The 27,754-nt window shown below is 35.7% G+C and overlaps 1 long non-coding RNA gene and 1 pseudogene across 1 annotated transcript in view; one reads left to right on the forward strand and one right to left on the reverse strand.

Annotated features, from left to right (window-relative positions):
* The window catches only part of LOC144616125 (uncharacterized), a 61,055-nt gene that overhangs the window by 6,023 nt on the left and 27,278 nt on the right, over positions 1 to 27,754 (reverse strand). The window lies entirely within an intron of this gene.
* LOC132692975 (uncharacterized protein C3orf38 homolog pseudogene) lies at positions 333 to 26,695 on the forward strand (annotated as a pseudogene).

Genomic DNA, 27,754 nt, shown 5'->3' on the forward strand with positions numbered 1-27,754 from the left:
GGGTAATACATTCCAAGACCCCCAGTGGATGTCTGAAACCATGGATAGTACTGAAGCCCATATATACTATGTTTTTTCCTATAATATATACCTATAATAAAGTTTAACTTACAAATTAAGCATAGTAAGAGATTAACAATAATAACTAATAATAAAATAGATCAATTATAACGATATACTACAATAAAAGTTCTGTGAATATGCTCTCTCTCTCTCAAAATATCTTATTGGACTGTACTCTTCCTTCTTTTTGTGATGATGTGAGATGGCAAAATGGCTGTGTGATGAGATGAAGTGAGGTGAATGACGTAGGCACTGTGACATAGCCAGAGATGACTATGCCCTTCAGACTATACATTCAAGGCAAGATCAGCTGCCTCTGGGCCACTACTGACCGCAGGTAACTGAAACTTCAGAAAGCAATGCAGTGGAGAAGGGGGGACTTCTGTCCATGTATGTGGTGTGGTAAGTACGTACATAAGTGTAAGTATAATATATAAGTATATGGGTGTTCTCTGTGCTATCCTTGAAACTTTTATGTGATTTGAAATTATTTCCAAATAAAATGTTTAAGAGAAAGAAGCATGGAAATGATAAATACAAGATCCAGCTAATGTGAGAGAGGCCGAGGAATCAGATAAGAATAATAGATGGATGTGAGGTATTAAATCTTCTCAGTGACATGTTCATGGCTATTCCTCTAATTACCATGCTTTGTAACTATATATATGTTGTAGACACTCTTGTGTGTGTGAGGTGGTGTATTAGAGAAGATAATAAAGGAAAAAATAACACTGTAAAAATGAATTTGAACAAGAAAATTTACAAAATAATTTTGCTTGCAGGTTTGTTCAAATGATACAATAATATATAAGCAATTTACTTAGAAAAGGTGTGGCAATTTATGTAAGATAAATTGAATATTTGAGAGAGACTTTTCAAGCTATTTGAGCTATAATAAGATCTTCAAGGATAAGCGTTGTTTTTATCATGGTAGAGGTCAAGCAAAGTCTAAGGGAACAGAAGACTCATTTGCTTCCCAATGATGAATTCCAGGACCTTGAAAGATATGCTTTACTATGTTGAGACTTGCACTGCCCAGAGAAAAATATCTTTCAGAAATTAAAGGGTTTTTTTTGTTCATATGATTCTCAAATTTTAAAAATGAAAATATAAATTCACCAGTAATTACAGAATGATTATTTTATGCAAAAAACTGTACCTGGAGATATTGGAAATAAATCAATACAAAAACAGCATGATTTGCACCTTAAGGAATTTATAAGCAGAAATAACTGTGTTATGAGGGAGAACATGAGATGTCATAAAAGAATAAAGCGTGAAGCACTCAGGAGGAAAAAATGTTTGGGGGGGGGGTCTTAAAAAACGTCAGTGGATCAAGAAAGGATTATAAAGGACGTTGCCTATGAGTAGACTGTGAAGTTTGGGTAGGATTGCAACAGTTACGTATTACTAGCAGAAATTCATACCAGGCAGCAGGGGCAGCATGAGAAAGATGAAGTTACACAGATCGCGCATTGTTCACACTGATAATGAATTGTCCAGGCTGACTGGAGATTTAGGAGAGCCACAGGCGTCACAGAGACCAGCTTGGAAAGGGGAGTTAGAGTGGATTGTGCCAAGCATCATGAGTGGGCTGAGAGAGGGGCATTTCCCAAACATGGTGGGCACATCCTTCAGCAGCATAGGCAAACACCTCAGAGGTGTAGTGGTAAGTGCCCTCCTTCTGTCCGTCCTGAATGGCACCTGCTCTGCAGTGAAGAAACAGATTTCCAGTAGAGGTCCTCTATCTTGCTCATGGCCAAGTCCCACCCATAATCCTAATACCTTCAAAGCTGACTTGGGTAGGGTCTTTCTGAATTTCCTCACTCCTGGCACTTTGCTCTGGACTCAGAATTACAGATTTGTATATCTCAAAGTTGTTTTTCAATTTGGTTCCTCATTGTTTTGTATAAGGCAGGCATTATTTAAGATATTTGTATGAAATTGTGGTTGTTCCCTAATTTCAGTATCGGAAAGTTTTCTTCTCCAGTTGTTTTGTTTTGTTCATTTTTTCCTTCTCCTTAAAGTTCAGGTAGGGGAGCTAAACAAGCATACACTTCTTTGCTATCTTACGTGGAAGTTACATATCTTCTTCTTTGATTGAGCTCCATGGGGAGTTGAGAAACATTCTTGGTAAGCTTGTGGCTAGAATTTAATTTTATCAGCTCCGGAGCACAAAAGAGAATTTCCCTCTCACTGTACTACTGGAAATGGAATGAAGCATTCCCAACATTTCAAAATTAAATTAAATCAAACTTTCCTTTCTCCTTTTGCATACGGTTAGGGTTTTTAATAGATTTCCTAATTAGCCCAGGAATGAATTATTCCGACAGTTACAAAGACCAGTCCAATAGCCTTAAGTCATCCAGTTCTTACAAATACCACAATTTAGAATATCCCTAATTTCCGTCAAAAGTATTGGTCTTACCAGAATATCTCACTTTAGAGTAACACTTTCCTCTAAAGAAAAAGAAGTGCTATTTCATTAGACCTGGCCACATTTTCCAAGGTTTTCATGATTTCCTCAGGGTGAAAACCTCTTGGTCGCAATCTCAGCAACTGTGTAAAGAGAAAATGTGATGACTAATCTGAATTGCTTAAATTTCTTGTTGGAGCAGCCCCTAGGCACTGTTACTAAAATGTGTTGAGTTACATGAGGAATCATAAAATGGAACACTTGAGAAGCACTGTACAGCTAATCATTTAGTTAAACTTTTTATTGTATACCTTAAATCAGAGAACTTAAATAACCTGGCCAAAGTTGACCAAAGCCAAATTAAAGAGACAAGATTAGAACTCAGGCTTCCTGACTATGCTCCTTTTTGCTTCACTATTCACAACTCCTGACAGTGAAGGAATACAGCCATTATTTGAACTTCCTCTTCTCTGGAAAATCCCCTCTAAAAGACTAAATGCCAATCTTTTAAAAAGCCAAGTATTTTTAAATAATTGAAATCGTCCCCCAAAACTGTGTAAACAATATGAAACTGGTTATAACGTTTGCCTCTAGAGAAGGGAATTGGCCAGAGTAGAAAGGGGTAAGAGAGAAATTTATGGTTCCTATATACTCATTTTTTGTCTTTTAAATTTTATAGTATATGAGCAAATGTTTTTCTTAAGTAGTTCTACACTAAGATAGATACATTAAAAGTGATAGAGAAAGAAAATGTGTGTGCATGGACCAAGAAGATTCATACAGGTGCCAAGGTGACAAGGGGTGGACATGTAATGGTTAATTTTATGTGTCAACCTCAATGGACCACAGAGTGCCCAGGCTGCCCAAATATTTGATTAAACATTATTTCTGAGTGTGCCTGTGAGGGTGTTTCCTGATGACATTAGTATTTGAATTAGTGGACCCAGTAAAGCAGGCTGCCCTCTCTAACGTGGGTGGGCATCAGCCAATCCATTGGAAAACCTAACCGAACAAAAGATGGAGGAAAGGAGAACTCACTTCCTCTGTCTGGCTTCTGAGCTGGGACATTGCCTTTCTCCTGCCCTCAGACTGAGACATACACCACCGGTTCCCCTGGTCCTCAGGCCTTTGGACTTGTTCTGAATTGCACCACCATCTTCCCTGGATCTCCCGTTTACAGACAGCATATTGTGGGATGTCTTGTCTTCATAACTGTGTGGCTAATTCCTCATAATCTCTTTCTGTCTCTGTCTCTGCTTCTCTTTTCTGGAAAACCCTGACTAATACAGTGCATTATTATTGTGTCAATACATTATATGCATTATCTCATTCAGTCCTCACAGTAACACTGGAAGATTTCTATGTGTTATGAGGTGGAAGAAGTTAAGGCTCTATTCTGTGATCCTTTCCTTTTCTCCCCTAACTGGGAGCACCTCTGGGGAAATGTAAAAGGGTGAATGACCCAGTGTAATCTCCTTGTCAACGCGTTAACCGAACCTCTGCGTAGACTAATAGATATATATCTATAGAATGTTTTAAACAGGATGTGCATGGTTAAGTATAATGTGTAGTAAAATAAAACCCAAATCTATGGCATTGTAAGCATGTCTCTGTGGAAAATTTCACATAAACTAGAATATAAAAATATATGGTGTGTTGTAAACCCACAATAGCTCATTTTGAAAACTCATATATTAGGAGTCAGAGAGTATGTGTCTGATGCAGAAAGCAAGCATGTGGGAAGTCAACTTAATGTTCCAAAGCTCACTCTTTATTGACATAAGCCTGTCTTCACCCAAGCCCCTTCTCACTTCAGAACTCTCAGGACAAACTTACTGATTCCTAAACAGCTCTTTCATGATGATTGTCACGTAGAAATTTTGTAAGATACATTATCTGCAAATGGGCGTTCCTCTAGTTGTTTCTCAGAGAGAAAAAGGCGGTAGAAAGAGATGAGAAAAGATTCAAAGGAACTACATAGACACCTGAAATAATATTTATTTGTGCCTGGCTTATTCAGACCAAACATCGAGTTAAGATAGATATATTATTACCGTAATCACTAGAGACTATAGAGTGTAACAGCTATGAACTTAGCCTCTAGAACTCACTAGATCTGATCATAGCTATGTATTAGCTAGGAACTTGGCCAGGCTACTTAACTTCTCTCACAATTTTTCTTATGTGTAAAATGGAAACAACATTAATAGTACTTAGTTCATAGCATTGTTGGAAGGATTAAATAAAATGTCATATGTAATAAGTATCATAATGTATATTATATGATTATTACAACATTAATATATAAGTAATAAGTAATATGAAGTAAGTGCACCATAGGTATTAGCTATTCCTATTATCACTGTTACAACTGAGGTTCAAAAAGAAACATTGGGGCACCTGTGTGGATCAGTCGGTTAAACATCCAGCTTCAGCTCAGATCATGATCTAGTGGTTCATGAGTTTGAGCCCCACGTCAGGCTCTGTGCTGACAGCTTGGAGCCTGAAGCCTGCTTCAGATTCTGTGTCTCCCTCTCTCTCTGCCCCTCCCCTGCTCACGCTCTCTCTCTTTCTCTTGAAAAAAATTAAAGTGTTAAAAAAAATTTAAAAATAAAAAAAGACAAACATCTTGCACAAACTCAGTCAGTGACAGAGAATTCCAATCTTGCTTTTGTGAAAAGTGATGCTTAAATAAAATACATTCTGTCTTGAAAAGTTTTGTAAATATTTTAACATTAAAACTATGCCTCGTGGCGCCTGGGTGGCTCAGTTGGTTAAGTGTCCAACATCGGCTCAGGTCATGATCTCGCAGTTCATGAGTTCAAGCCCTGCCTCAGGCTCTGTGCCAACAGCTCAGAACCTGGATCCTGCCTTGGATTCTGTCTTCAGCTCTCTGTCTCTGCTCCTCTCCCCCTCGTGCTCTGTCTCTGTCTCTCAAAAATAAATAAACACGAAAAGAAAAGAAAGGAAAAAAGAAAAGAAAAGAAAAGAAAACTATGCCTTGCTCTCTGATCCCAGAGCACTTTCTGCACATATCTATCATGCCACTTTATGGAGGGTATTTTAGTTTTGCTTGGTTCTTTTGCAGACTTCTGAGCAATCTATGAATTCAGAGCTGAAGTGTGGAATGATCATCTTTGTGGTACCAGTGCCGGGGGCAGTGGATGTTAAGCAGTGGTTTTTAACAGATATTTGATAAATGAATACTAAGTGCAGCAAATAGTGATAAATATACTATCAGGTTTGTAATTTTCAAACTCTTTAAATCATATTACTCAATTTTTATGCTTTATCACATGCAGTTACACTTGAGCGTATCGTTGGCAAATCATTGCCAAAATTTTTAATGATATTCAGTGGTAAAGTAGAAAAGACATATTTCAAGTTGTACTTACTTTCTCTAATCTAACCATAACATTCCACTTAGCAAATGTTACCCAACTCTCAGAGTAACTCAGCTTTATCTCATTACTTGATCAAAGAAACATAGTGTCTAGTGTCCAATTAGCATATCTTTCCAATAGTTGAGATCTTGAATTCCTCAGTGTTGTGAAAATAATTTAACTAAGGCTGTGAGTCTCCTCAAGAAATAAAGAGATAAAAATAAACATGTAGATTCCTTTCTTTATAGGAAATGTCTTCAGTTAAGTAAAAATAGAACATTCATACAGCGGGTCTTATTAGCATTTTTCAAATATTCTCAAACTTGTTCTTCATGGCAGCCTTCTGTTTTATGTAAATTGCAAAAGCATACACACACATGCACACACACACACATAGGACCCTCCCCTCCCCCCCAAAAAAATTATGGAATTTGAAAGTACTAAAAATGGAAGAGTGCTAATTCTTTGATTAATACAGGAAAACTTGGAGGAGTGAGGTGGTGACAATGTCAGTAAGGACAAGTTAATACGAAATGTTTCAGGGCTGCATCTCAGTATTCCTATCACTATTGCAGAACATTTCTTTTTTGCAAGTACTCACCATGTCCACAAATGCAGGAAAGCTGTAATAGTGCTTAAGGGCTTTGCCATGCAAATCCATACCCAGGTGACCCTTACGTCTGTGAATCTACTTTCTTGGTTGAACAGTTGCACTTAGCCTACCATATCCCATTAACCAGAAAGATAATCAAAATGGAGCAGAATCAGTGATTAGAAAGTATAAATATAAGGAAGTAAATATATGAACGGATAAATATAAGCAAAATATAAGCAGGCCCCATGACTAAGTGGAACACAGATTGACTCAGATTATTTTTATAGTATAGCTATAAAAAAAACTTTTAAAAATCTATAAATCCAATTCTCAAGAGTCCCTATATTAAGCTCTAATTTCAGCATCAAAGTAGAGTATTTTGTCCTAAATAACTGAGTGTCCAGGTACTGGAAGTATGAATATTGTTTTCACTGTTTCATTTGTTAGATGTGTATATATAGTGTATGTGTGTAACTGTATAATTAATTACATTGTGCCTGCTTAGTAGGGCTTATTGAAGATGGACTATTATGGAATAAAGTCAAGGAAAAAATGAAAGACTTCTACTTTATTGGGTCAATCGTTTGGGATAAAAAATATGTTTTAGAAGGCAAACTTTCATCCTCCCCTAAGCATTTATAGCATAAGACTCTTGTTTTGGACTGCAGAAAACATAAGCTTACTTATTATGCGAACATGTAAAGAACAATTTAATAAAACCCACAACTGATTAAACCACAACATATTTAGAATGATTTTGTTTTCACGTTCTAGGATATATGCATCTTATTATGCTAAATTGAGCATAAGCTCCTGTACAAATGTCAGCTCCTATAAAAATCAATGGGCTATAAGAAAGCCCATTGCTTACTAAATATTAAAATGATTTGGGATGATCTGTGAATACACAGAAGAATTCATCATGTGTCTATAAATATCTTAGTGTCTAATGTTAAATGGAATGAGAATCTCATAATGTAGATTTCTGATAAAGACTGTCTATAATCTAGTTTATTTTACTTTTCAGTTAGTAGTCAAATGGTAGGAAGAAAAAATACAGCTGAAAAATTGTAAATATGTAAAAAAATAATAGCAAGTTTTTCAGCTCACACTGGTCAATGGAAATCTCTGTCTCTCTGTCTCTCTGTCTGTCTCTCTCTCTGCCTCTCTCTCTCTCTCTCTCTCTCTCTCTCTCTCTCACACACACACACACACACACACACACACACATACACTGACAAGTTATAAATCTTTTTTGCTATGTATGTACAGCAGGGGTTCTTAACTTGTAGTCCAAGACTGTGGGTAGAAATACAAATTATATATTTTGACTCAACTTCTAATTGAAGTTTAACATTTCTTTGAATTGTTAATTAGAGGAAACAAAACCAAACCATCCAACCAAACAAACAAAAAACCCCAGCAAACTATTAGCAGTACAGCAGAAAAGATAGATATTTTTATATTACACAGTAATAGTTGTTGCACCCAACAGTTTTACACTACTTTGAAATTATTATGGTGATTATAAGCCATTGCAATTATTATTTAATGCAATAATTTAAAAAGAGCACAGTTATTTTTAAATTTTTGATTATTGTATTTTAATATAATTTTTTCCCATTGTAATCTTATCTACTTTATGTTATACATTTTAAAACATTATTTTAAGAAGGAAACCAAGTACCTTACCAGACTGCAAGAGGGTGTATGCGTAGAAGATAGAAAATATAGCCACTCAATGCCTTAATCCCAAGAACCTGTGAATATGTTACCTCACATGGTAAAAGGGACTTTGAAGATATGATTAAATTAGGGATATTGAGATGGGGAGATTATTCTGGATTAATTATCTAAGTGAGCCCACTGTAATCACAGGATCCTAATAAAGGCAAGGCAAGGCAATGAAAGAAGTGGTGAGGGCAGCAGAGGTTGGAGTGATGAACTTGGCAAATGGGACTAGGGATCATGAACCAAGGGATGCTTTTCAGGCAAAGGAAACCAATTCTCCTCTGGAGCTTAAGAAGGAGTGCAGCCTTATGACACCTTGATTTTGGCTCAGTGAGACTCATTTTGGATTTCTGACCACAGCTGTAATACAATAAATGTGTTGTTTTAAGTCACTATGTTTGTGGTAATTCATTACAGAAACGGTAGGAAGCCAATCCACCATGGCATCAAAAAATGCAGAACACCTGAGGATGATGTTGATCACTTGTTCCGCTAGTAATACCAATTTTCCTATGACCTAGAGGTGATTTCAATGTTTTCATATAGGAACATGTGCTTGGTTAGACAGACTATTACTAAGAATAAGTGCTTTGTTTTCCTGGAAATATTTCAGTGCCACATCTTTAAGGTTTTAGCACATTTATCATGGCCCCACACCAAAAACAAAAGAGTAGACATATTTTCTGTTATTTGGGGAATAATAATCACTCTTCAGATCTCAATCTGAATATATTTAAGACCTTGTATTTACACAAATGACATTCTTTACCCAAAGTCAATTTATTTTTTTTACAGAAAGTAATTTTAAAGGCCTTGATAGTCATTTGAATATAATTATAGCAATTTTTTTCAGCTGGGAAAATTCCATGTTTATAGATGCCTTATTTGTGCTCACACAGAATTGCAATAATAACTTATCAAAGGCAAAGTCCATGACCTGAAACCCTGGTCACTCTTCAGAGTGCATTGACCAATACATATAAGGCTATATAATTAATATAAGCCTATAGACAACCACCGTGGAATGACATATTCCTTGCTGTCATCATCTCGATGTACACTTTATAAATCCATATTGGTTGATAAAATTGCATATTATTTGTATTTTTAGATTATTTTTCATAAAATATACTGTTCTATCCACCTGCCAGTATTAAAAAATCACTTATCTCATAAAAGTAGCTTGAGAAAACAGCATAATTTTGATAATGAGAAGCTCCTTGTTTTATGAGCTCGTATAGCTCTCTGTTGAAGCCATTCAAAGGCAATTCAATCATTTATAAACATCATCTTCATAATGTTAAAGCTATTGTTGCTATTTAATTCATTTGAAATCACATTGTGATGATAACTGGTTCCTGACAACTAAAGATTTTTTTTATATAAAATATGGAAAGAGAATTATCCTTTAATGACACAGGTTAACCATATGTTATATAATTCAATAAATCACTTCAATAAATCACAGGCTTCAAGTTGGCCTAGTATTATAAACCTTTTTGTATTCGAGGTAATGCAATAGACCCCAAGTTCATTGTATGAATTCTATTTAGATTAAAGCTTGTTAAATTATACTTCTGTTTTTTTTTTTAAGTCAGTGTGAGAGATCTGATGGCCTTGGGGAATGTTCTAGTGTTCATAGCCAGATTTCTTAGTTAGCCCTTAGAGCTTGAATAAGAGCCTTAATGTCAATTATCGCTTTGATCTTCTGTGTCTAGGAATGCATCACTGCCCTTTATACAAAGTACAAAACTCTGCTAAAAAGGTCAAGCATGAAGCACATCAGTCTGAATCAGTGAGTATTGACTGTGAAAGTGATGTTAAAAATGAACCGGTATGAACCCACACCTTCATTTTTACATATTAAGAAACAAAAATGCACAGAGATTAAGAGACTCTACAAATGACTGTAGTTAGCATAGATGAAACTAAAAATCTGGGTTTTCTGCCTTCTGATCCCATGTTCATTCCATTAGATCACTCAGTTTATCTTCAAATCAATTCAGTCCAATATATTTGACTTGGTACAAACACCATTATGTGTTAGGTATTTTGCTGAGTGATGGAGACAGAAGAATAAGAGATATTATGCACTTTTACGGAGAAAGAAATATGTAGATAAATAGATGTATTCATTTGAGATTGATCAGTGCCTTAATAAAAACAGTGGGGGTCCAAAGAGGGAAGAAGTAAGCTCAATTTAGGAGTCAGCGAAAGCTTCACTGAAGAGTTAATTCCTTCACTGAGTTCAAAAGAAGGTCAGTTGTTTGTCAGACCAAATGGGAGAATATTATACCTATCAGAAAGAAAGAGAAAGAACATAAGTAAAGGCAAGAATGAGCACATCGTTTTCTGTGACCTTCCCTAGCCAGCACACTTCCAAAGGTAGAAATCACAGAGCGAAACCATGAACTTCTTGTATGCCAAGTAAAAGTGCCTTTCCCCTGGCCTCTGTGACTCAGTTGGCAAGAATTAAGTGTGTGCCACAAAGTACCTCCTGCTCTGGAGTTAGGAGGCAGAGTCGCAGACACAGGTGTTCTAGGGAAGGCTGTCCCTCCCTTGGCCTGGATATTATGAGGGGATTGTTAGAGTATTTGGACTTGTGTTATGTGATTTGGGAAAGGCAGCAAGGAAGTGTATTTTGCTCTGGATTAGGTGTTGTCAGAAAACGAGAACAATTCTATGATTATCTTAACTTTTATGTAGGAGGCAGGTGGAATGAAGTGGGACTAACATTGTAATTAAAAAAAAAAAAATAGCAGTGGCTCGTGTAGCCTGCACAGATAGATGCTTGTGTGCTTTTGTGATTTGCGCAGTGTCCTATTTTTCTGTGCTCAGAAATGACGAAGGAATAGCCTTGGTTTTGCTCACTCCATCCCAGTCATCCACAGTGACTTTGGCTGTTGTGGATGGTCTATGAAATCATTTATAGTGAGGAAGAAACAGCATAGCCTTGCTGTAAATGCCAGGGCAGCAACCAGCTGAGAGCTCTCGGGATTGTTTCTTTGCTTTCTCCGTAGGCATCTTCATCAATTTTTTTTCCTCCCTTAATGGGAATACTTCAATGTTTTACCACTAAGTATGATGTTTGCTCTAATTTTTCACAGATGCTTTTAACAAAGTTAAGAAAATTGATTTCTATTCTTACTAAGAATTTTTATTACAAAAGGGTGTTAAGCTAACCCATTATGGGACAATGACTGAATGATGAATAGAGATGCGAGACTATTATGAAGGCCTAGATGACTATTTCTAATTTGTCCGATTTCCTAGGTCTCCCTATCTTTGGGCTCTTTGCCCTCTGAAGTATCCCCTCCTTTGGCATTTTTATCGTATTTCTAAAATATAAATCATAACATTACTTTAAAGCTTATTCAGTAGCTCTCCATTACTTACATAATAAATTCTAACATCCTCTGCATAAAAATGCCTTCAAGGTATGATTGATCCCCTTTTTATATCTCTAACTGTACTTCTTGTAATTCTCTCAGTCATCTTTCAATTTATTTATACCAAAATACTCATTAATTAAACAAATATTTGATGGTCACTGATCAGTGCCAAGCAGGGTTCTAAATATTATGAAGACAGTAGTAAATAAATAAAATAAAATTATAAGCCTTCACAGACTCCACAACCCCAGAGCAGGAGAGGCTGAAAAACAACTCCTATCATATCTTTCCTTAAAGTTTTTTAAAGCCAACGTGAAAAACTGATGAGTATTGAAGAATGACAATGGATTATAGTCAGTTCAATCAGAAAGCCACACTCCAATTGCCACTGCTATCTTTACTGGGGTATATCATCACAAATGACTTTTCTTTCAACTAAGAGAGAACTCTAGAAGCAATGTGCTCTTCCCTGGAAGGACTGGCAGCACCTTGTAGCATTTTACACCAGAACTATGCCAACTGTGACTCATTGCTGTCATTTAATAAACAGGAACTTGAATAATCTCATCATTCCACAGACGTCTTACTATATGCTGACATCATGCTAATTGAACTGGAAAAGGAGGAAATGTAAATATTCCAGATGCTTTGGTGAGATACAGAACATTAACATAAACCCCTGGAAAATACAGGGAGGGGTCTGTCACTTCATTCAAGTATCTGGGGCAGAGGGTGGTAAAATGGTCTTCAACATGTCATGATTTCCCTTCTTAATGAAGTACATGTTTCTACATCTGGTAATCTTTCCTGAAAGACCACAATGCTTAGTATTTGGAAGCCGTGTATATCACATTTCTGAATGATCTAAAGGCTTATCTGTCAGCTTGCGGTGGAGCCTAGAAAGAAGAGAAGAGATTCTCCAGGAAATAGAGACTGAAGTTTAAGTAGCTTTTCCATTTTTGCCTCTATGATCCAGCAACCCCAGTGATACTTAAATGTTCTATACATATGATCTATGGAGACTGTGGCTGCTTTGGTAGGAAAATTACAGCAAAGCCTCAGAATTCTGGAGCAAATACAAGCCAGTTTTTGGAAAGCCTTTCTCCTTTGAGATGCATTTCTTGGTTTGAACATCTGATCACTGGATACTGGGAGAAATTAGGAACTGAGAAACTCATTATGAGCTGAGTTTTATGAGATCAATTAAAAATGTAGATTATACATTGTAGCATTCAACTTGAATATACTTATTTTGGGAATATCGCCTAAAAGCCAAAGGAAGTTACATAAACAAGATGCTCACACTCCTTCTGGTCCTGCTCTTTTCTCAACCCACATCTAAGCTTTCACGAAAAATTTTTATGACCAATTTTTATTGGAGAGGAAATAATTAGAGTATGATTTACAAATGATTTTGCATGACATGCTGGCATTAACTGGAAGTGGACTACATTTATAGTGAAGGTATAGAAGATATGAAAAACACTATCAATAGATTTGAGCTGTTATTTATACAATGCTACACCCAACAATGATAGGAAATATATTCTTCTCAAGTACACATGCAGCATTCATCTGGTTAGATCACATGGTAGGTTATTAAAAATATCTCAATAGGGGCACCTGGGTGCCTTAGTGGGTTGGGCAGCCAACTCTTGATTTCGACTCAGGTCATGATCTCACAGTTTGTGAGTTCAAGCCCCACGTCAGCCCTCTCTCTCTCTTGCAAAATAAATAAATAAACTTAAAAAAAATTAAATGGCTAAGACTAAATCTAGCATATAATTGTCAACTGGAGGTGGTCTTGTCCCTGCAGGGACATTTGGCAAACATTTGCAAACATTTTTTTTTTTCACAACTGAGAGTACTCCGGCATCTAATGGACAAATGCCAGGAAGCTGTTAAACATTCTACAGTGACAGACAGCATCCCACAACAAAGATTTTTCTGGTATAAAATATCAGTAATGCCAAGGTTGAGAAACCTGATCTGGCATAAAAGATCTCTACACCAAAATGCTATGAGACCCAACTGAGAGAAACTTAAAAAGACCTACATCAGTTGAAAGTTATAATAGTTCATGGATTGTTATGATGAGTATCCTCTCTAGGTTAATTTTTTGATTCAATATAATTCCCATTAAAACTTCATCAAGTATTTTGTAAAGAAAGAGACAAGTTTATTTTTAAAATGTTATAGAATCCTACCGGATCTAAAATAGCTAAAACAATCTTGAAAAAAAGAGAAAAAAAGCAGTCCTTACACCACCTGATTTAAAAACTCTAGTATAGCACTGGCATACAAACAGACACTTGAACAGAATGGAGTCTAGAAATAAACCCACACATATGCAATCAATTGATTTGCAGTTAAGGTGCCAAGTTCACTCAGTGAACAAAGGAAAACCTTTTTATTTATTTATTTTTTGATGTTTGTTTATTTATTTATTTTGAGAGAGAGCAAGAGAGCACAAGTCAGGGAGGGGCAAAGAGAGAGGGAGATAGAGAATCCCAGGCAGGCTCCACACTCAGTGAGGAGCCCGTTGAGGGGCTTGATCCCACAACTGCAAGATCATGACCAGAGCCAAAATCAAAAGTTGGATGCTCGAATGACTGAGCCATCCAGGCTCCCCCAAGGAAAGCCTTTTAAAAAGATGTTTCTATACTATAGCTAAAATCTACATGGAGAAAACAAAACAAAGCAGAAAAAAGTTGTCTCCTATCTCACACCAAACACAAAAATAATTTTGATGGATCATGTGCCTAAGCATTAACCAAAAACTTAAAAATTAATTAAGTGAATTTCATAAAAATTTAAACTTTATGCTTCTCAAAAAACACCACTAATAAAATGGATAAATAAGCCACAGACTGGGGGAAAATATTTATAACACATGTGACAAAGGATTTGCACCCATAATACATAAAAAAGCCTACAAATTAATAGTAAAATGACAAATATTGCAACTTTTTAAGTGAACCAAAGATTTGGACACTTTAACACAAGAGATGTACTAATGTTCAGCAAACACACAAAGGAGCGCAAACTAAAACCATAAATGAGATACCATTTCACACCCAGGACAGTGGCTAAAATGAAGAGAACTAATCCCACTGCCTATTGGTAAAGATGGAGCAAATGGCAACGGCCCCTTGGACTTCCTTGGAGAGCTCTTCCCCTGCACTCTCAGGTCATGTGTTTCAGGGGGAGTGGAGCCAACCTGTAGACTTCACAGGTAGGCAGAAGATTTGAGCCTGATCCAAGCTGACCAGCTAAAGTTAGGAAAGTCAGAACTGGATCTTTTAATTCTTGAGAAAGCAATGCTGACTTTTGTATTGGCACCTGAACTGGTACACTGTAAACAGGGTACACTTGGTGGTCACTGTGATCATCACCGTAACAGAACCTTCATGAAAAGAAAGCTACCGCAGAGTTATCCAGAGCCAAGAGGTAGAAAGACAGATCATTTTGGCACTGAATCCAGCAATACATGAGCTTGCTCTAACCCTGGATTTGTCAGTTAGGAAGAACAATAATATTCCCCTTTACATCAAGCCAGTTTGAATCCTTTTTTTTTTTTTTTTTTTTACTTGCAACTAAAAAAGTCTTGATTAGAACTGAAATAAACCACATTCAATTTTTTTTCTTTTCCAGTAAACAAAACTAACCTAGAATACATGTTAGGATCCATCTGTGTGCTATATTCTTTTTTATGCAAAACCTGGGGGGTATACATATTTTTCTGCTTTATAAGTAAAATATTTCAAAAAGTTTCTTCTAAAAATGTAGAAGAGGTACTATAATGTGCTATACCTATTTTAAGCTGACACTTTACTTGTGGGGAAGAAAATCAGTGGTTAAAATGAATGTGACCACTTGATTAAACTACAAAGAAACCAGCAGTGCCCCAAGAAATTAAAATCCATTATCTAAAGTGGTTGGGATAGAGAATAAACAGGAATATAGTGATGTGTATTACTTTCAAGCAGAAAAATCAAAGTATAACCAAGTTATTCTTGCTGCTGGTCGAATGAAACTGCTGGATTTAGAAAAATCTAATTCTATGAAAGTCTGAGAATACCTGCAGATGGCCGAGATAGAGAGTACTCAGAAATTTAAGAGGGAATGATCATCAAGGAAATATTTCTTAAAAGCCTGTGATGATTGTATCTACCATCTATCACAAAGACATTAAAAAAAACTATTTTTTTGACTTTTATTCATTTTTGAGAGACAGAGAGAGACAGAGAGCAAGCAGGGGAGGAGCAGAGAGAGAGGGAGACACAGAATCCAAAGCAAGATCCAGGCTCTGAGCTGCCAGCACAGAGTAAGATGCAGGGCTCGAACTCACTTACCCGGAGATCATGACCTGAGCTGAAGTCAGATGCCTAACCTACTGAGCCACCCAGGCGTCCGTATCACAAAGACATTTCTAAAATGAGAATTATGTATGAGGTTCAACATCAAATTAGTCAACTATAGTACAAAATCCACAACTTTCAGAACTAGAATATAATGAATATATATAATCAATGGTGTTATTTTTGGAATAAATTTTCAAAGACAAAAAAACAAATTAGCCTGACATTTTAATATTAAAGCACAATAATAGTTTTCCATTCATTATATAATATTCTTCTAATAATTTCTTTTGTTTAGGTTCTAAGCATACAGATCTAGCTCAGATAACAAGAAAAGCATCTTTCTTCTTTTTTTTTTTTCTTATTAAGAAAAACATCTTTAGGGGCGCCTGGGTGGCTCAGTCGGTTAAGCGGCCGACTTCGGCTCAGGTCATGATCTTGCGGTCCGTGAGTTTGAGCCCCGCGTCGGGCTCTGTGCTGACAGCTCAGAGCCTGGAGCCTGTTTCAGATTCTGTGTCTCCCTCTCTCTGACCCTCCCCTGTTCATGCTCTGTCTCTCCCTGTCTCAAAAATAAATAAATGTTAAAAAAAAAAATTTAAAAAGAAAAACATCTTTTATTTATTTATTTATTTTAAATATTTATTTACTTTGAGAGAGATCTAGAGAGAGTGCAGGAGGGGCAGAGAGAGAGAGAGAGATGGAGAATTCCAAGCAGGCTCTGCACTGTCAGCAGTGTGAGATCATGACCTGAGCCAAAACCAAGAGTCGACACATAACCCTCTGAGCCACACAGGCACCCCAAGAAAAACATCTTTTAATAGATTTCAATAGCAAGTGGCATTTGTTAAAAGCTTATTATTATTAAGCACTATGTTATTTTCTTTAAATGCATTATCATATTTAATCCTCACAATAACCCTGTGTTATAGATATCATTAAGGTCATTGCAAAAATGAGGAAACTAAGAATTACTTAAGTCAAATAAATATCTGTCATAAGCTATACAACATATGTAGATTTGGTTTGTCTCACTTCAGATTCCAAATATAAGTCAAAATAACAGAAAATTTCTTTGACATAAATTCAGGCACAATGAGTGAACTAAAAAATCTGCAAATTTAGGAACTACAGAAATAAAAATATACTGAATTAAAGACAACTCAGTTCTCAACTTTCTGCTACTGGCTTTAACTCAGGTTTAACAGATCTCTCTCTTCAGGCGTGTAATCTCCATACTAAAATCTTTAAAAACTCAACTGCCGATAATTTTTCTAATTCTGTTGGAAGAAACAAAGCTCAATTCCCTCTGTGAACATTTCTAAAAATCTAAATTATGGTCTGATATGGAAAAAAAAAACCCCATCAAATTAGTACAGATAATCTTGGAGAAAGCTACAACCATAGATTTGGCAATAGATGTGGAGAAAGGTAGACCTTTTTCTTTTTTTATTCATTTCTGTTTATAACAAAGCTTTCAACGTGTATATTTCTGTTTTCTCCTATTTTACATTCACATTTTACACATCTGCTTAAAAAAAGTCAAAGAATGTGATAAACTAATGTAATGAGGATTTTAAAAATGAATTACTTCATTTCCTTTCAGCAGCCTAGACTATTATGTTTGCTTCCAGCACATGTGCGACTCATATTCCACCCCTGGATTCTCTTCCTCATCCATCTTCATGGCGCCTTCAGTTCCGAGGTGCTAACATAGACATGTGCGTGCTGCCTAGTGCACAGCAGTAAACAGAGCCATCGTGTTGGAGAGCATCATCTTTGAATATTGCATTGGCGCATGTTTCAGAAAAGAAGACACATTTTCCAGACATCACACACTGTAATTAATATGTGACTTTCTTCCCAATCTTTTCCTCCAGACACCAAAGTTCTGAGTTTAATTTGCTCATGAAAAACCATTCATTTCCTTAATACTCATCTTAATATCCATCATTATTTATTTGGACCACAAAATCTTATTACTGTAGTTGAAATTTTCCCAAATATAAATTATATGAATATGAATAGAATTTGGGGGGGCACAATTACTTACAAATAGTTATTCATGGCATTGTAAAATATTTCAAATCATAGAAAGCAAGGGAATTTTCTTTTTTTATTTTATTTTATTTTTTAATTTTAATTATCATTTTTTTAAAAAACAAATGGACACATTTTATTGTATTATTATATTCAATAATAGTTATTTTTTTCCTATGTGTCCAGTGCTGCTGATGTTTTTACTGTTGTATTCACTGTACATTTTTTGACTCCAAAAAATTTAAAAATTATTTTAATGTTTAATATTTCCAATATACAAAGAATTCTCAGTAAAACAAATAATTGAAGGAAATGAGAAGCAAAAGATATAAACAGACAATTCACAGAAGAGGAAATTCAAACATCAACAGGCATATAAAATGATCTTTGATGTCTCTACTATTAAGGACAACACAAAATAAAACCATAATTGAGATGTTATTTTTAACGCATCAGATTGGCAAAATTTAAAAGAGTGAAAACATTCCCTGCTGACAGTGTTTCAGAAAAACAAGAGGGCAACTTACTAAAATTGTTTTGGAAAGAAATCCGTCAATAACTGTTGCTATAAAAAGACATACACCCTTTGACTCAAAAGTCCCATTATTTTTTTAATCTCACCTCCAGAAATAAATAAAAGAATACCTTCATATAAAAAATAAGCTGCTTTTTGTAGCATGGTAGCACCAGAATGTCTATCAGCTGGAGAATGCTGAATAAATTATGTTATACCCGTGCCCTGAAGCTGTAAAAAGTGTATCTATATCCACTGACCTGAGGAGATAGATATTAAAGTGTACTATAACTAAAAAAAAAACAAACAAAACAAAGTTTGAGTGTAGCAGGTAAAAAATGGTTCCATTTTAAACAAAACAAAATTTAAAAATTTACATGTGTTACATATCCAAATAAAAGAATCTTGGGAAAGCCCATTTGAGCAACAAGGGGCTGAACAAAATGGAATTATATGTGTACACACACACACACACACACACACACACACACACATGGGGGCTGTTAAACTTGGTTTACATAGGGGATAAGATCAGAGATGGGTTGAGAAGTATGAGATCATTTTTTTACTGATAAAAGTCTGCATCATTTTTCTCATTAAAATAAGTTTGCATTATCTATTGTAATTTTAAAATCTAAAATAGAAAGACTTTTAAAAAATGATGCTGTAGTGATGATCTAAGGCCAATTTCAATGTTGAAGAAATCCCAACAAGATCTGAAGCCAGTGTGGGGAGTAAAATTTTGTGTCTACGGAGTGGGTCACACACATAGCTCCAGGGGCCTTGCAGTTCTGCTCTGTGGATGGCCACTGGCAAGCGTTCAGAGTTGAAAATGCTGCATCAGCTCACATCCAGCTGAATTCAGTAAGAGGCCTCCTCCCTGAAGAAGAGAGTTTTGATATGCTTAGAGGGGGACTGAAGCACTGGAAAGAGAAAATTGAGCAAAGTTGTGGAGAGGTGAGTCAGGAGATGATGCCATCAAACCCTTCCTGAGAGGAAAGCCTAAAAAGGGGAGGGACAGAACTTATTCATGAATGCAAGTCAAGAAGTTTAGGACTCTTCAATCTTTATCCTTCACCAAGAACAGCTGGTGATGACACCGTTTTGCTGGACACCATTCTGAGGGCCTTATCCATTTAACTCATTTAATTCTCCAACAAACAGAGGAAGTTGGTCCTATTGTTATCGGCAATGTAGCTGAAAGACAGAGAAGTTAATAGTCTATGGTCTTACAGCAAGTAAGTGGCAGAGTGGAATTTGAACCCAGATAGATAGTCTAGCTACTTAAGATCTCTCTACAAATTCTACTTCCTAGAATATGTCAAATTACTTGATACCTTCAAGTCTGAAAGGTTTTCCCTTTGTATGTAATATTCTTTTCTGCTCATCCAATATTAGCATTTCCTTTCCCAGTCTCTTCACTGACTAATACCCAACAGCTGCCATTTTTCATAATACTTACAGCAATGCTATAAGAACATGTTATGATACTAAATGACATGAAACTGCCAATATTCGAACAATTTGGACCTACAAAAGTGGCAGTCTCATATGTTTCAATGTAATATGTGCCTGTGTTTGTGAATGTTATAGATATATCTTTCCCCGTGAAGAGGAAACTCCCTCGGTGTCCCAACACTTTTTAAAAATTTGTTTCTCCAAAGTCTATCAGAGTATCTTCTCCATAGTCTATATTCAGCAAACAGAATATTGACATAAATGCTGATAAAGAAAAATTCTGAAGTAGAAAGGGAGATGCAGAAATAGAAAGGAGATGATAAAGCAAAAGACTCTGAGGGCATGAGAATTGAGGGTGCAGAAATCAGTGCATCATTTGGCCAAATTCTTAAGAAGAGGCATCAACATTGTTCATAAAATATATCTTTCTATTGTACCTTTAGGGTCAAAGACACTCTCAAGTTTATTGATTAATTGATGTATTTCCTGTTTCAATGTTGAAGGACACAAAGGCAAAAGAAGCAGAAATTCTAAATGAGTGGGAAATATAAAATCTAATTGAGTTAATTCTTTAAAAATGGGAAATGACGTGAATCAGTCTTATGAATGCTTGGAAAGTGCACTTAAGATCAAAGAGACAATAGTGAAAGGAAAGCTTTCAGTGGAAAATTTTCAGGATGAAGACAGTACTCAATGCAGTGTTCTCTCTTCCACTGAATACATGGATGGTAGAGTAATAGTCTTTACAAATATTGAATGTGGCTAAACTAAATAGAAGTTTTTAAGATAAAGGTAAATGTAAACCAGCACCAGTATCTATAATCCATTTCTTTTATGAGGGAAGAAATGAATATTTAAGACACACTAGTAAGGGCAAAACTGGGAAGGGTTAGAATGAGGATGACTGATATGGGCATAGGTGACATTTTAGTTCTCAGAACTAAATTTGTAGTTTCTCTAGTTCGTGAACAAATCCATACAGTATGTCACAGCCTTTGAGTGGATAACGGGGCTTCTTAGATACCTGAGATGAATACTACCTCCTATCTTCTGCTTTCTTCTTTAAATTCAAATATCATTACCACTTCTCTCTTTACTACCTCAAAGCTTCTATGAAGTTCACCCCTTCTTTCTTCTTAATTCAAAGCCACTGTTTCCTTCAGTGCTCTGGACTTACTATATTTCTGCCTTCATCTTTAAAAAGTCGTAGCACTCTTTCTCCATTGATTTCTAAGCCTGATCCATGACCTCTGTCTCCCCTAATCTTAAAAACTTGCTGGGCCCTGGGTGGCGCAGTCAGTTAAAGGTGTTTAGCTCAGGTGATGATCTCGCCGTTGGTGAGTTCGGGCCCCATGTCGGGCTCTGTGCTGACAGCTTGGAGCCTGGAACCTGCTTCGGATTCTGTGTCCCCCTCTCTCTGCCCCTCCCCTGTTTATGTTCTCTCTCTCTTTCAAAAATAAATAAATGTATTTTTTAAAAAAACTCATAAAATTGTTATCTTTTTAAACACTGTACTATTAGTGGTAAAAATTCTCAGAAGTCTTGTCTTATCTCACTGGCTTAATTTTCTCACCAGTAACTCCATCCTTACCTACTGTAATTGGCTTCCACCTTCCTCTCATTATTCAGTGCATCTGTTCTCTTCAAGATTTCAGAAAAAAAGAAAGAATAGTTATTGGGGTAAGGTCTCAGACATCATGAGAAGTTATGTGAGCACAGAAACAAGGTTACAAGAAAGTCTTGAAAAGGGGAAGCAATGTCAAAAATGGGAAAATGCCTAGAGAGCAGAATGCGGAGAAAGGCTTGGTAAAGCCATGTCCAGGAAAGAGTATTGCTAGTCAGCCTAAAATGACACTATAATGTGAAACAGTACTGTAGAAGGATCTGACTTTTGTGAGACGCAGCAAACGAAAACCTGGAGAGTCTGTCTTGACTGGGAATTCATGAACTACTTTCATGAACTACAAAGAGAAGTCATTATCACAATAACTAAAAGTGTCTGCATATAGGTCATGTGTTTACTGTATAATTTCAGATATTTTGGTTGTGGTGAGCGTAGATGAAAGTAGAAAAGAGAGAGAAGGATAAGAGCGACATGCAACCTGGAAGAGAGATAATAGTCTGAAGTTTCCATGTGTTTAAGAAGCCTCTGATATTTGTTATCCTGAGGCTAGGAATCCAAGACCAGAAAACTCTTTGCTAGCTTTCACCATGTACCTAAAAACTGGGATGACTTCTTCCTTTCTCAAAGACTCTCAAAGACTTATTAAGTTTCCTTAACTTCCTTACCACCTATATCAGACCAGTTTTCCTGGGAGGACTTTGTAGGCATTGGCCCACAGGTGGATCAGTATTTGTTACCTGAAATGGTTTATCACAACTGATTTAATAACTACCATTCTCAAGTAAGAAGCCCCAGGGTAAAATTTTGGTTGCATAAAGTAACCAATTATAACTTGGTAAGAAGGTGGACAGCTTCTTATGAGATAATCACCACAAGATAACCTCGCCATGAAAAATACAGAAATTTAGTAAGAGTTGTTCAATTCTGGGGGTGGGGTGGGGGTGTGGGGAAGGGCCACAGGAATCAGATATTATTTTTAAATGTTTCACTTTCATTTACAAAAGTGGGATATATAAAATCGTTGTTTAGATAGTGTAAGGAATAGCCTCCTTATAGATCCAGAAAAATAGAGTGTAAAAACAAAATAAAAAATATTCCCAACAGATAACCACAATAAATTCTCCTTCATCAGTTCATTCAGTTGTCAACCATTTCCTGCTGGAGCTTGGGTTAGTAGACACATTGGGCCACTTCTCAACTAAAACTGAGGAGTTTCCTCAGATATCCTGATGCAGTCCACTGATACAGTCTGAAAGTTGTCTAAATGATGTCTGTTCAGAAGCCTGTCCTCAGAACCTATTCTCTGAAATGTCAATATTAGTATTAGTCCAAGTTTTTAAGTTTCCTAAAGATCTTGGAAATTATCTTCAAGCTGACATACCACAAAACATGATTAGTCTTGAAACAAGGCTTACCACAGTCATGATTCAATTAAGATAATAAAATTTAGTTTTTGATAATGGCAAACATTATGTAAGAGTAAAGGTAGCCTATTTGATCAGTTAACCTATTTAAGTTTAGAAAAAAACAAACTCAAATAGAACAAAATAGAACATTTTTTTACATTTAACATTGATGAATCAGAAGATGCAAGCCTTTTTTTAAATTAAAATTATTAAACTGGTCCTGTTGGCTACAGAATTATCTTACTTATAGAAGCCTGGAATCTTAAAACATTTTTGAGTTAGTATTTGTAAGAAAGTAAATTTTAACATTTATTCCAACCTTGGGCTAGAAAAAGATGACCTTTGTGGGCTGAATTTATCCCTCACACAAACAGTTTATTATGTCTACCTAGTACAAATGGGCTACCATTAACTAAAGACCAGGGGTCTTGAAATTTTTTCTTTACTTATTCCCAGAGAATTGAAGGTGACATCAAAAATTTTTTGTTATTAATTTCAAGATGTAATGTCTGTCATATTATTAACATTGCCTTTTAAAATTGTTATATCACATTTTTAATATATCTGATGGAATTAGAATGACATATCAAATCTGAAAGGGATAAATCAATTCTAACTACATGCAGTGAGTTCTCTAGAGTTCAGGGCACCATGCCCTAGATTGTCCTAGATTGCAATAGTGGGAATATTTTGCCTTGGACCTGCATTCAATAAGTTCTGCTATTAAGAGAGCAGTTTTTTTAAATCTAATTTGTGGAAATTGGCATCAAAAATAAAACAAGGTATTGGACCAAAAGTAAAATGGAAGTTACAACAGGTATATTAATTATTATATTGTCTTTTAAATGCACTATTTATACAGTAGACTCTATACAATAAACTAAAATTAGGTTCCTCTAAATCTAGTAAGTTCATGGTAGCAGTATATACTGTCAGCGATAGTCAAGACAATCAAAGATAAAAAAAGAGAAACAGCTTATCAGTGACAACAAGCAGGAGTTTCACACCAATGAAATAATACATATGGCTGTGCATTATCCAGGAATCTGGTCACATGTAAAGGAAAACGTGTTTCTTATGCATCTAAGCGAATAGCACAAAAAATTAAACAATCTATTGGTCTATCAGAAATAAACATGGAACTTAACTTCCTCTACCTTGAAATCATACAAAGTATAATTTCATACAATAGACACAAATGAATGATAATCTTTACTTTCTTTTTTATGAGGAGGCTGAAAATGCCTTTCATCAATCTTAAATATTCCATTTCCAAAATCCATAGTTGAATAAGGCAGAAAGATATGTCAGGGCTTGTGAACTGGATGAAATAAAATGCTGCCATCTTCAGTTTTTCTTACAATTGTTCTTTGCTTTGCTCTCCCGAAACTTTAAGCAACAATGCTTTGACAATAGTTGAAAGATAGGAGGAAAGACCTCGTTAAACCAAAATGTCATCATTGCCACCACGCCAAACCACAATATATCTTGAATTCAGAACATACTCATATGGGTTAAAGTAACTTTCTAATTGGCTTTAACTTTACCAAAATTAGCAGCAAGGCAAGGAAAGATGTAATGATTTATTGCTGGTTCATGGTGACTGCATTAAAGAAGGCTTTGCCAGAATCGATATTTTGAAATGTTCCTTTGTTTGATATTCTGGAAGATTTCACAACTGGTGATGAATGATAACAGTAGGATAGATGAAAGGTATGACTTTCTTTGAAAAGTGGTAACAGGGGGAATTATGAAAGAAGATATTGGGGGAAAAAATCACAGGGGTGTCCTCAGGCAGATCAATGTTAGGAACAAAAACATGGATTTAAGGATTTGGAAATAGGTTCACTTAAAATATTCTATGCTTACATGCCACTTGGAAAGTCTTCAAGCCCCACCCTCTGCGAAGTCCATCTACCTTAGTTTGAAGACTGTGAACATAACTTGCTAAAATTATTATGCTGAGATCTCTTTAGTTTAACTTCCTAAAGGACTTTAATAATGTAATATTTTTAAATGAAATATTAAAAGAGAATATAATCCAGATGTAATTGTATCAACAGACAATTAGATTTTTGTGGAAATTGACCATCTATTTCTAAAATTTATATGGAAATCCAAAGGACCAAGAATAGCCAAGGCAATATTGAAAACAGAAAGTGAAGGAAAGGGAGGACTTAAACTACTAAATATTAGGACTTATGAAAAAGCAATGATAATTAAGGCAACAAAGCATGGGCATAAGGATAAACAAATAGACCAATGGGACAGAAACAAACCCATGCATGTATAGTCACCTGATATATGAAAAAGATAACACTCCAGTGCAGTGAGGGAAGGATGTTTTGAGGTTTAATTTTTTTCATGGTGCTATGCGACTGTGTCAAAAATTGTATCTTGACCCCCACCTTCACACCACATACAATAATCATTTCAAGATGAATTATAGATCTGTATGTGAAAGATAAAAATATGAAGCCTGCAAAAGAAAACATGGAGAATATCTTCAGTAGTCTTGGGTAGGGCAAAGATTTTTTAAACATAACACAAAATGTACTAACTAGAGAGGGAAAACCAATGATAAATAGGACTACATTCTGTTCATCAAAAGAAAGTCTTGATGGCGTGATATTGCAGTCCAAAGAATGAGAGAAGATATTTGAATACATCTACCCAATAAATGTGGTATACAAAATATTTAAAGTACCCATAAAAGTCAGCAATATAAAAGCAAACAATCTACAGGCAAAGAATGTGAACAAGCCCTTTCAGGTGACCAATAAACATATGAAGATGCTCAACCTCATTAGTCAGTCGGGAGGTACAAATTGAAACCAGGATGCAATACCACTTAAACAATAAACTCCAATGAGACTAAAATAAAAAATATGAACAAAACCAAACCTTGATGAAAACAGTGCACAACTTGAACTTTCATATTCTGATGTGAGAGTTTAAATTCGTATAATTACTATGGAGAGGGTTGAAAGATGTAGCAAATAAAAAGATAGAATACTGTTTATGGAAAAATATTTGTCAGTATATGTTAAAGGTGAACCTGTGTACAGCCAAATGACAAAGGAATTACCCCTGATTTATATAACCAATAAAAATAACTTCACATGAATCCTTTTCTAGGGCCATCTCAAGATGAATGGAGCTTTGGCACTTCTGGTATGATGTCACACTTACGTTTTTATTGCAGCGCATGTGAACAAAATGCGATAGACCACCATGGAGCAGAAATCGTGAGCCTTTGTCTGCTGTCACCAGTGAAAGAATATTTTTTCTCAGTCCTGATCTAGACTTCTGTGGACTGCAGGGTGCTTCTTCTCCCCATGGTCCAATTATGGTTAGAGTTGATGAAATTGCCCAGTGAGGGAACACATGTTTGGGCATTTTTCAATGAAGTTTTGGATTTATCTGCTGTGCTTTTGTGGAGAATACTTAGAAAATTAAATTTATTAACCTCAGAATTATTGGAGAAGGTTCCCTTGCTCTGAAAACTGGCTTGCTAATGATACCGGCTATGATTTTTGAAACTAGTGATCTAGAGGCCTTTTATAATGTAATTATTTTATGTGGTACTAACGAAGTATGACTTAATGTAAGGCAGGCATTGCATAGTGGAAACGGAGATTACGCTTTGTGTGGTGTAAACGAGGCATTATTGAACAAAAGAGAACTGAGTTTACCTAACCCTCTAAAGCATTAAGCGCTGTATGTCTAAAAAAAACCCTATACAGAAACTCTACATCAGTAATTCTAAGGATTGACATATTCTAGTTGAAATATCTTTCTTGACGATAGGCTAACATATAATATGAATATTTGCTTCTTTCTCCCTGAGTTGTAGCAAATGTTCTCTGAGTGCTTGATGCAGTTCATCAAATAAATCCCACTTTAGAAGGTATAATTAATGGTGTGCCTTAGACACCAGGTAATATTTTCATTTTACTTAGTGAATATTCTAATATCTGTACTTTTCATGTGGGAAAGGATTAATAATGTTCAAGGTCTTTTCAAGTTTCTCATTTAATCTAAACCTGGATAATTTCATAAATGCATCTCATGACAGTATTGCTAAAAAAAAGTACACACTTTAGAGATGTTTAATGTAAACTCAAAGTTCTCATTTTAGGAAACTTGAATAACATTCTTATGCAAAAAAAAAAAAGTCCAATAATTTAGCAAGTGGAGAAACCTTTACTTTGCCTTTTTAAAATTTGAGGAACATTTGTGGTGCCTGGGTGGCTCAGTTGGTTGAATGGCCGACTTCGGCTCAGGTCACAATCTCACAGTTTGTGAGTTTGAGCCCCTCATCGGGCTCTGTACACAGCTCGAAGTCTGGAGCCTGTTTCGGATTCTGTGTCTCCCTCTCTCTCTGCTCATCCCTCACTAGTACTCTGTCTCTCTTTCTCTCAAAAATAAATAAAAACATTTAAAATTTGTTTTTAAATTAAAAAAAAAATAAATTTGAGGAACAGTTTTCAAGGTTATCTACTACAGTCCAAGCAAAATATCTTATCATCTACATCTTCTGAGCGATTTTGGGCAATGATAAATGTTGTCCTCAAAACAGACCTTATTCTTACCGAAGGCAACAGTTTTATGGAGCATTTATTTTAATACCGTATAAAGAAAACATTGAAATGTTTTAAAAAGTTTGCTCATTTCCTGATTTTTAAATGGATTACTGCTTTTGACTGATCTTGGAAGAGGAGAGAAAGAAAGAAAGAAAGAAAGAAAGAAAGAAAGAAAGAAAAAAGAAAGG

The sequence above is a fragment of the Panthera onca genome, chromosome B1, assembly GCF_046562875.1.
Source record: "Panthera onca isolate mPanOnc1 chromosome B1, mPanOnc1 haplotype 2, whole genome shotgun sequence".
Classification (NCBI taxonomy): Eukaryota; Metazoa; Chordata; class Mammalia; order Carnivora; family Felidae; genus Panthera; species Panthera onca.